At 40.3% G+C, this 10,170-nt stretch overlaps 1 long non-coding RNA gene across 4 annotated transcripts; it reads right to left on the reverse strand.

The window, feature by feature from the left end:
* Positions 1–1,598: 1,598 nt before the first annotated feature.
* LOC121060811 lies at positions 1,599–5,151 on the reverse strand. Of its 4 annotated transcripts, XR_005814932.1 has the most exons (5): positions 4,929–5,151; positions 4,756–4,829; positions 4,499–4,518; positions 4,008–4,053; positions 3,586–3,786 (listed from the first exon to the last, which is right to left on the reverse strand). It is a non-coding gene; the product is annotated as an uncharacterized LOC121060811 (long non-coding RNA). The 4 variants fall into 4 exon arrangements; XR_005814929.1 differs by lacking the exons at positions 3,586–3,786; positions 4,499–4,518 and adding an exon at positions 1,599–2,918; XR_005814931.1 differs by lacking the exon at positions 4,756–4,829.
* Positions 5,152–10,170: the final 5,019 nt, after the last annotated feature.

Genomic DNA, 10,170 nt, shown 5'->3' on the forward strand with positions numbered 1-10,170 from the left:
AAAAGCTAATGATGCATATGCGGGACAAGCAGACATTGAGTTGGTTTGAAAACTGGATGAATGACTGGGCACAAAAAGTTGCAATCAGTGTCACAAAGTCTAACTGAAGGCCCATAACCAGAGGTGTTCTGTCTGGACATCAGGAAATTTTGTTTTCTCGTGAGGGTGGTTGAGCATTGGCAAAGGTTGCCCAGAGGGGTTGTGTAGTCTCCCTCCTGGGAGTTATTCAAAAGCTATATGGATATGGTCCTCGTCAACCAGATCTAGGTGGCCCTGCTTGAGCAGGGGAGTTGGTCCAGGTGACCTTCAGAGGTCTCTTCCAACCTCAACCATTCTGTGATTTTGTTCTCTCAGTTCTCACTTGGTAGATGTTGCAAATCCAAAATTGACAGTCTGTCTCCCCTTTTGTGTTTGAGCAGTCCATCTGAAATCTGTGAAATATCAATACCTGGTACCTAACAGCCCAACTTTTAGGCATTGCAGTCACAATTATTGTGATGCCAAGGTCCGTTCCCATGGTTTGACTTCAGTTATAGGATGACAGACTACAGAGTACTGAGACACTTAAGGCTAATTGTCACTAAAAATTTGAAACTATCCTTTTATCTGTAAGGATGTGCTCTCCAAATAAGTGTCACATTGAATGACAATTGAGAAGAAATACATAAAAAAATATTCAGAGCAAAGGCTCAAAAGTGATGGCTACAGGTTAAAAATTATGAACTTTTCATTTTTTTCAGTCTGAGTAAGAAAAATAGGGTATGATTTAATCAAGTGTGTTGATTTTACTGTGATTTTAGTTGAAACCCACATGTAAAAGGAAAAAAAATATGGGAGTACCTTGAAGCTAGGTCTATTTGGGAATGGTATTTTAAAAATTGTACATTTCAGTGTTTTGATTTTATATGTAGTTAACTGCTTTCAGGTTCTTCAGCTTTTGGGACTGCCACATTTTTACCTGAACTGTAACATTGTTGAAGGAGAAACAAACAAAACCAAAGCACAGTACTGGACCAAAAGGTAAATTTATCTTTTGAATACGATAATTATTTTGACATACCTAGAACTGGAAATGTTTATGTCACTGTCCTGAAAAATCTGTATTTGTATGGTTTCACCTGGTCAGGGAAAAAATACGTTCACAACAGATTGTTCACCTAATTTTTCCCAGTAATCTCTGGAGAGAGATACTTAATGAATCTCAGGGAAACGCGAGGAATAACCAAGATGTAATCCCTTACTCTTTCATCCCTGAGTCTCCTAACATGGGTATAAATGTACATAGTAGCTGGATTTTGGCCAAAATTCTGCCAGGAGAAGGTGATAATGCCATTCTATAGAAACAGCTGTAACCCTTTTGTGTTCAGAAAAGGGTTTTTACTATATGCAGAACTAGCCAGCACCCTTAACAACAATTTGTTTGGTTCAATTATACAAAGGGAGACTTAGTGAGCTTATTATTTACATTAAGTTGTTTCTATTTGAGTTAGTGACAAGGCAAGACTAAAGGCATCTCTTATGTGAATCATGGCTAAGAAGGTTGAAGAAAATAAAGACAAGAAAATAGCTTGTTCGCTTATATATCTGAAAATTTATTAGAATTAAAGTGTAAATATACTTATTCAAACACTTTATTTTTAATAGATCATAAATTAACAGTTCACATCACTACATAATTATTGCCTTGGACTGTAAAATACTTAGATAAATATGTGTTAATATATTTATAGATAAATTGTCTCATACCTTCCTAAAAATGCTTACTATTTGACAGACTCCACAAACACCTGTCATCTTGTCAGACTACACTTTGCATTTTATCTTTCATCTCTTCTTCTTAAGTCTACTGTTCTTAATGAGCTTTCTCTTCGGAGAGATTAGAGCACTATAACTCTGTCATTCAGACAAGATTTTGCATCCTTTAGAAAAGGATTCTATAATTTATTTTTGTCTAAAACATCTCTAATATCATTATAATTGGAAAAGGAAAACAGATCTTGATAAACGCAAGTACTTATGTATTTGCAGATACCTAAATGCCTGGTTAAAAATTCAACTGGAAGCTTAAATTCCAGGTAATTCATTCATCAGTATCAAATAGAAGCAAATCGTAAAGTAAATTTATAGAACCTTATTGATTTTTGTTTTTCACCCAGTCAATCCTCTGACTTGTGTCTTGTCGTTATGTAAACACTTAATTTTCTTTTCACATTATGTACTTTTATGCCCTCTGAATTCCTGTTCTGTATTCCATTTCAAATATTTTTGATATTGTTGAAACAGTAGTTGTGATTTTTTGTGTCCTTTCTTAATAGGAAAGAAATATACCCATCCTCTGAAGCACAAGTATTACAATGAGGTCATTTCACTCAGCATGGTGTAAACTAAGCACAATCTGCATTGACATAGCTTAAAATGAATATTGCTTATTTAAGGATAACGTTATACCTCATAACAGCTCTGAAGTTGGAGAATGGGTTGTAAACAGAAACTATCCGACTGGAATTTATGGTCACTCAAGAAAATTAAACTGCCTTTGGCTTCAGGAAATGAAAATGTGAAGTCTTTTCTCTTTAAAGAGAAATGAGAATCAGAATCTCTTCACACTTCTCCCCGAAACAAGAATAAAGCTGCATATAGACATGTAGTGTTACCAAATCTCACTTTACGACAGCTACATCATGATGAGATTAAAAAACTGTATTGCTATCACAGTCAAATACTATTTGCGCTGACTCCACTGAAAAATCTGAAAGACAATACCGCTGTAGTCATATGGTTATATTACTCCATCCTAGAAAGTCTTGTTCATTTTGTTTGGATTTGATCTTGATTTCTTTTTTCTTCAATGGGAAAAAGACATGAATTGCTTACAGCTACTCTTGCTATATGTTTAAGGCAAGATTGAAAACATATACCTGTTAAGGAATAAAAAATTAGTGGGGATTAGGACAGGATCCTTCCTGAAGGATCTGGCTTTACAAACTTGCACTACAAAAGTAAAAGTTGCAAAACTGACACATTTGTATTAAGTTGTTCAGCCCTATCCTTGAAATCATTGTTTTCAAAGTATTCCTCGGGCAAAGCCTAGTGCTTCCAGTAATTTGAAGAGAAATAGAGCTGATTTCATCTGTGCAAAAGATACTCAGTTGGTCCCAACTAATTACTGCATTTTTGATTGTTGAAACTGATGAAGACTCCGAAGAAGAACATAAGAAAATTCACTTAAAATAATACTACAGTGTATTAATAGAGTCCTTAAGAACATTTTGTAGAGAAATTAATATCTAGCCCAGGGAAGATGACCATCATGAGTTCAAACACAGTTTGCCATTCTTGGAAAAATAACATAGTTTATATTTTTCTGCATAAATAGATGATATACACAGATCTTTTGTTGTTCTTCAGTACAAGATTCCAAGGTGAAAACAGTTTACACAACTTAATCATTTTAGTACTGAGTGAAAGTAGATTAAAGCTTAAAGTTTAAGATAAAAAAAATGAACTAAACTAATTGATTCCAAGACCTCCTCACAAGGTCTACAATTTAATTTCAAGTATTGAATGTATATGTATTCTCAATTATTTATGAAGGAAAAAAGAAAATTTGTGCTGGTGGTCAAAGGAGCTAGGACTAATTTTGCAACTCCTTCAGATATCCACAAGGAATTTTGCTCTGCCCCCCCCAAAAAAAAAAAATTGTGGCATAAAGGTATAATCTCAGTTCACATCAGAAGACGTTCTTCTCACTGCAGTACAGTTAAGCCCCACAAAGCGCCAAAAAACCTGCCAAAAAGTAATGTATTTACAAATTAGTTTTACATGTTGGCATTATTTACTTGTCTGACCTTGCATTCAGGGCTTGATCTATCTGGAGGGGAACTCGTAATGCCGTGCAAGGTTGTTTGGTTGCATGACTGACAACATGACTTTAAAATTTTGAACTGTTTGTATAGAAGCAAAATACAGAAGAGTACACTATCCCCAAGGGAAATGTAGAAAACTACCTGTTGCTTCTCAGGTTTAAAGTTTTCCCTTCAAAGGTGTAAGCATCTGTTAAGGTGTAAGAAAAGGTGTAATCAGCTGTTTGAGTACAATTCTTACGTATACATGAACGTTTTCCTCTCCAGTTTCCAACTTGCAGTGCAACATTTTTCATCGTACTCTTAGATCAGGATTCTGATTCTAACAATGGTTCCTAGTGCAAATTCCCAGAGAAGAGAGAAGCAAACCAGTCCTGACTGCTTTGAATGAGATGGAGATGGCAAACAAATGTAAGTGAAGAAAGTAAACCTGTGGAAGTGTTTTCAAATAATTGTCATTGTCCAAAAGCTTTAAATTAGTTGAAAGCCTGAAAGTTAATTAACATCAACTCAGGTTGCATCACTAAATTTGAAGTAGTAAGGCAGACTTGCACCATTGCAGAGCCTCAGTCACAGTTTAAATTGACGCTGTCTCTAACTCTAGAAGAATGAAAGAGAAAAGCACATCTTTCTACCTTGTCAGCTCCTGGCAGACCTAAAGAAAAAAAAAGTTGTTAAAAGGTAATGTTTTTTAGGACATTTCACCAAATACGTAATATTCAGTAGTAACCAAATAACAAATGAAAGGGAAGATGAAACAGTGGAAGGTACTTGCATGGCCTTAATTTACATGGCAATTGACAATGACAACCTGCAATGATTTATAAGGACCTGTGGACCTGTTGTTCAATCTTAACAAATACTTAAGAACATTCTTCAGAAGCAGCCTTACCTGCATGCACTTCAGCTTCTGTGGTTGTTTTACTTTTGTTGTCGCTTGTTTGTTTTTTAGGGCTGGGAAGGAAGCTTAGAATCCATGTAAGTAACTTCACTGAAAACAGTCAAAGTGAAGGAAGTACTCAAACTCCTCAACACTAAACAACTGTAGAACCCAGAAACAATTACCTGTCAGCTTATGAACTTCGGTCACTGCTAAACTACTTTCCAGTGAAGTAGTACCACCAGGGTTCTACTGTACTGAGAAAGCACCACCAATGTAACTAGCTCATAGAGTCTCTAAAACTACTTTACAGAGACAGTAGAAAACATGAAGAAAAACCAGCCTACTGGGGAACACTAAGTCCATTTTACTGTAGTAGAAAAGCACCCTAAATATCCCAAGCCTCAAACTCCCCTGAGGAAACAATTCCCTACAACGCCTCATGCTTCCTATATAGCAAAGGTCAAATGATCCACACCTGGAAGATTTCACTTAACAAGGGTGGAGCCAAGAGACCTTGTGGAATAGGCTCATCCACCTGGCTTCAATGTTTTAAGGTCAATTGCTCCTTATCGCTAAGAGAAATAACCTGACAAGGGGCTTAGTTGTTAGAGTTGACCTAATGAATTAACTACAAAAGGTGCATAAGGGTTATATTTCTGTTAGTCATTCTGTGACGAAAACTAGTACAGAGCCTGTTAAAATCATAGAATCATAGAATATCCTGAGTTGGAAGGGACCCATAAGGGTCATCAAGTCCAACTCCTGGCACCGCACAGGTCTACCCAAAAGTTTAGACCATGTGACTAAGTGCACAGTCCAATCGCTTCTTAAATTCAGACAGGCTTGGTGCAGTAACTACTTCACTGGGGAGCCTGTTCCAGTGTGTAACCACCCTTTCGGTGAAGAACCTCTTCCTGATGTCCAGCCTAAACTCCCCCTGCCTCAGCTTAACACCATTCCCACAGGTCCCATCACTGGTGATTACGGAGAATAGGTAACCTGCCTCTCCACTCCCCCTCGCGAGGAAGTTGTAGACTGCAATGAGGTCCCCCCTCAGCCTCCTCTTCTCCATGCTGAACAGGCCCAGTGACCTCAGCCGCTCCTTATCGTCTTCCCCTCTAGGCCCTTCACCATCTTCGTCACCCTCCTCTGGACACTCTCCAACAGTTTAATGTCCTTTTTGTACTGTGGTGCCCAGAAAGAAAAAAGCTAAAGAAATGGTTGACTGCTCTGTCGAATCATGTTCCTGGTGGAAAAATTCTGGGGACTAGATCTGGGGACTAGTGATTCTTTAAACATCACTCGTTTTCTTCTTACTTCTGCTAAGCACTGAGCTGATGTTTTCATGAAACTCTTTTTCTTGCTTCTGCATAGTAATGGTCATCTCTAAGCCCAAGGTTATACTATCTGAAGCAGGAATATTTTCTCCATGTGTGTAATATTTTACATTAATCTGCAGCCAGCTTCATCTTCCATTTTATTGCCTGGTCAGTCTCATAAGGTCCTTCACAATTTCCCCTATCCCTACTTCCTTTAATAACTTTATATAATCAGAAGATTTTCCACCCTTTACTCACTTTTCTAGATACATACATGCACAAAGCTGTTTATATACATATGAAAATATTAAAATATCTTTGGAGACCTCTAGGTGACTTCCTTTCACTGTGATAACTTATCTTTAACTCCTACCCTCTGTTTTCTGTCTTTGCACCAACTGTTTTATCCACATAATGGAGTGTCATACACGTCCCATTCCCCCACAGCCTTCATTCCCATCTGGTAGCGATGACGGTATCTCTATAACTGCAATCATCATAAGATGTGGGAGCATAATGCTGCTGCCAGGTGCAGTCCTGTTCTTGTGTGAGATTCAGGCATACATTATGCAACTAATTCAGCTCCCAAAATCTCTGCCAAGAACAAACTGTGCCACCTGATGCCAGAGAGACACCCCAGCATGATTCAGAGAGAGTATGCCTCAACGAGAGTTCTCTATTTTAGAGTATGGCTTAATCCTTAGCTTTTTCAAAGCATTTTCACAGTGACTTTAGATGCTGCTGTTTGCCACTGTTTGTTCCCTTTATGAAAATCTGATCTATTGATTGCAATCAAGTCCACTTATTAAATTTGTTGTATAGTTTATATAACGAGTCCATTTATCAAAATAAGGTTTTGCTTGTTGTGAGATATTTCTCAATTAAAATGAATTATAAAGTCTAGCATACTGACAATAAAATTAAATACTTCAATGTAATATTGTATACATAAGGCAAGGCACTGAATGTTACAGTTTAGTTTATTGGCATATACATACTGTTTTCTCTTGGTTTTTATGCTAGCATTATTGCTTTTTGGCACAGATGGAATTTACAACAGATGCGGTTGTTTTTCTTCCTTTACTTGCAAATATGTACATGATCAACAGGAAAATTTATCCAATATAGTATTTTCCTGTTACAGTTTAGTGGGATCATTCCCACCATGCAGGACAACAACAATAGTAGCAAATTTAGGAACTGAGTGTACTTAATATATAAATTGTTCTTTATCTTTAAATGCATTTATTTTTAGTTGCTACTCTGTGTTTCATATCTCACCTTTCCTGTAGTATTATGTATTGCCAGGTTTGAAAATGAAACTATTTTTGAATCATCAGAGAGCAAAAAAAGCCTAAGCAATTAAATTTAGGTGTGAAAGACACATTTTCATGATCCAGTAACTCCAAAGTAGCTAACTCATATTTTCCTATTCTTTCAGAAATTCAACTTTAAATTGAAAATCTTCATGGAAAAATTTATCTCAAGGCTCTGTGGTCTGTTCTGAAAAGCTATAAGCAACAACAAATAGTGCTTAAAAGAATCCATTGAGGACAATACCTTGTCCTGGTTTCAGTTAGGACAGAGTTAATTTTCCTCCTAGTAGCTGGCAGGGTGCTATGTTTTGGATTAGAATGAGAAGAGCGCTGATAACATGCTGATATTTTAATTGTTGCAGAGCAGTGCTTACACCAAGCCAAGGACTTTTCAGCCTCTCTCTGTCCTGCTAGCGAGCAGGCTAGGGATGCAGCAGGAGCTGGGAGGGGACAGACCCAGGACAGCTGACCCAAACTGGCCAAAGGGGTATTCCATACCATCTGACGTCATGCTGAACAATATATAGGGGTGGCTAGCCAGGGTGGAGGGGGGGGGGCGGCTGCTCGGGGATAGGCTGGGCATCGGTCAACGGGTGGTGAGCAATTGCATTGTGCATCACTTATTTCGTACACATTATTACTATTAATACTATTATTATTATTATTGTTGTTGTTATTCTTTTCCCTGTCTTAATGAACTGTCTTTATCTCAAGTCACGGACTTCACTTTCCCGTTTCTCTCCCCCATTCCGGAGAGGGAGGGGGGAGGGTGAGCGAACGGCTGTGTGGTGTTTGACTGCCAGCCGGGCTAAACCACAACAGTCCATTTGGTGCCCAACGTGGGGCTCGAAGGGTTGAGATATCGACAGATTTGACCAGAGTGTGTTAAACTAAAATTGGTATAAGTATTCGACCTGCTTAATAGTTACTAGTCACAATGTTGATTGCCTTAATCTCAAGTCTGCTGTGCCTGTTTTCCAAATTGAGTTTTATAGCAAGTTACTTTCTGTATGTGCTCCCTGTTGTGCTGTTTATCCTTTCCGGGCCCTGATTTAAGATTGTTATGGTACTGTGTGGTGTAACGATGGCTTATGAAATGATGAGATTTCTGGTCGTGACTCTAACCTGGTATTTGTACTCAGCACTGTCGTCGACTCTATACTTCGGAAACCATATCTCAGAAACTATTAGCAATTACACCTATTGCCTTTTTTCATCAGGGAGTCAGTCTCTGGAGGGGACAGGGGAAGGTATTTTTTCCTACCTGTTCACTCTCCCTTCCTCCTTCACCACCCTCTTATCCCCCGAGCTAGTTACGGTAGCTCTCCAAGATGTTGAATATCCTTGGGATACTCAGACCAGCATGTTCTTGTTGTTATGTCTCCTGAATGCGCTTCAGGTTTTGTTTAAGGTTAAACAACTACTTAGGAATCTCATCTGGAGATCTGTCTTGAGGCGGGATATTTGCGAGTGGCAGGGAGTGTGGGAGGATATGGGCAGGTTTCTAGAGCAGTGGGCACCTCCAGTGTTTTGGACATTCACCCCTGAACAACTGCAAAATCCTAAAAAACTGGTAGAATGCTTGAAAAAAAGGTGTCATGACTCTGGCAGTTCCAAAGTGACACAAATCACTGTGGCGTGCTGGTGTCTGGCTTGTGCCTATCGAGCTGCAATTGATGCTACTATCAACCTAGTGATAGACCCTGCGGCCGTTCCAGTCCCGGCTCCCGCAGCCATTCCAGCTCCAGCTCCCGCAGCCGTTCCAGCTCCCGCAGCCGTTCCAGCTCCAGCTCCCGCAGCTGTCCTGGCTCCAGCTCCCGCAGCCATTCCAGCTCCAGCTCCCGCAGCCGTCCTGGCTCCAGCTCCTGCAGCCGTTCCAGCTCCAGCTCCCGCAGCCATCCCGGCTCCAGCTCCCGCAGCCGTTCCAGCTCCCACAGCCATTCCAGCTCCCGCAGCCGTTCCAGCTCCAGCTCCCACAGCCGTCCCGGCTCCAGCTCCCGCAGCCGTTCCAGCTCCCGCAGCCGTTCCCACTCCTGTGGCTGGGTCAGAGAAACGAACTGTAGCAGTGCAAGTTGCCCCTGCAGAGGGTACTCCAACCCCTGTGGCAGACCCTGTGGCTGGGTCGGAGAAACGAACTGTAGCAGTGCAAGTTGCCCCTGCAGAGGGTATTCCAACCCCTGTGGCAGACCCTGTGGCTGGGTCGGAGAGGCGAGCTGTAGCAGTGCAAGTTGCCCCTGTAGAAAAGGTGAAAAAATGGTATAGAGACTCAGGTCGTTTAGAACGCAGAAAGTCTTCTGCTAAGTCTGGGTGTGGAGAAGACGAGGCTGGGCCATCAAGTGTGTGGGAGGATGAAGATGAGGATGAGGATGTCAGTAAGTCAACAGTAACTACCCGAACCCTATACCAGCGTGAGCTACGAGATGTGCGAAAAGATTTTGGTCACTGTATAGGTGAACAGCTTGTCACCTGGCTGCTCCGGTGCTGGGACACTGGAGCCAATGGTGTGGAATTAGAGGGCAGGGAAGCCAAGCGGTTGGGATCCCTTGCTAGAGATGCAAGCATTGACAAAGCAATTGGAGATGGAGCACGATCTCACAGCCTCTGGAGGCGTCTCCTTAGCTGTGAAGGGAAGGTATCCCTACAAGGAAGAACTTGTATGTCTACCAGTCAAGTGGACCACCATGGAGAAGGGAATTCAGTACCTGAGGGAATTAGCCGTACGGGAAGTAATTTATAAGGACTTAGACGACGCACAAACATCCACAGATCCAGATGAAGTCCAGTGTACT

Source organism: Cygnus olor, chromosome 1, assembly GCF_009769625.2.
Source record: "Cygnus olor isolate bCygOlo1 chromosome 1, bCygOlo1.pri.v2, whole genome shotgun sequence".
Classification (NCBI taxonomy): Eukaryota; Metazoa; Chordata; class Aves; order Anseriformes; family Anatidae; genus Cygnus; species Cygnus olor.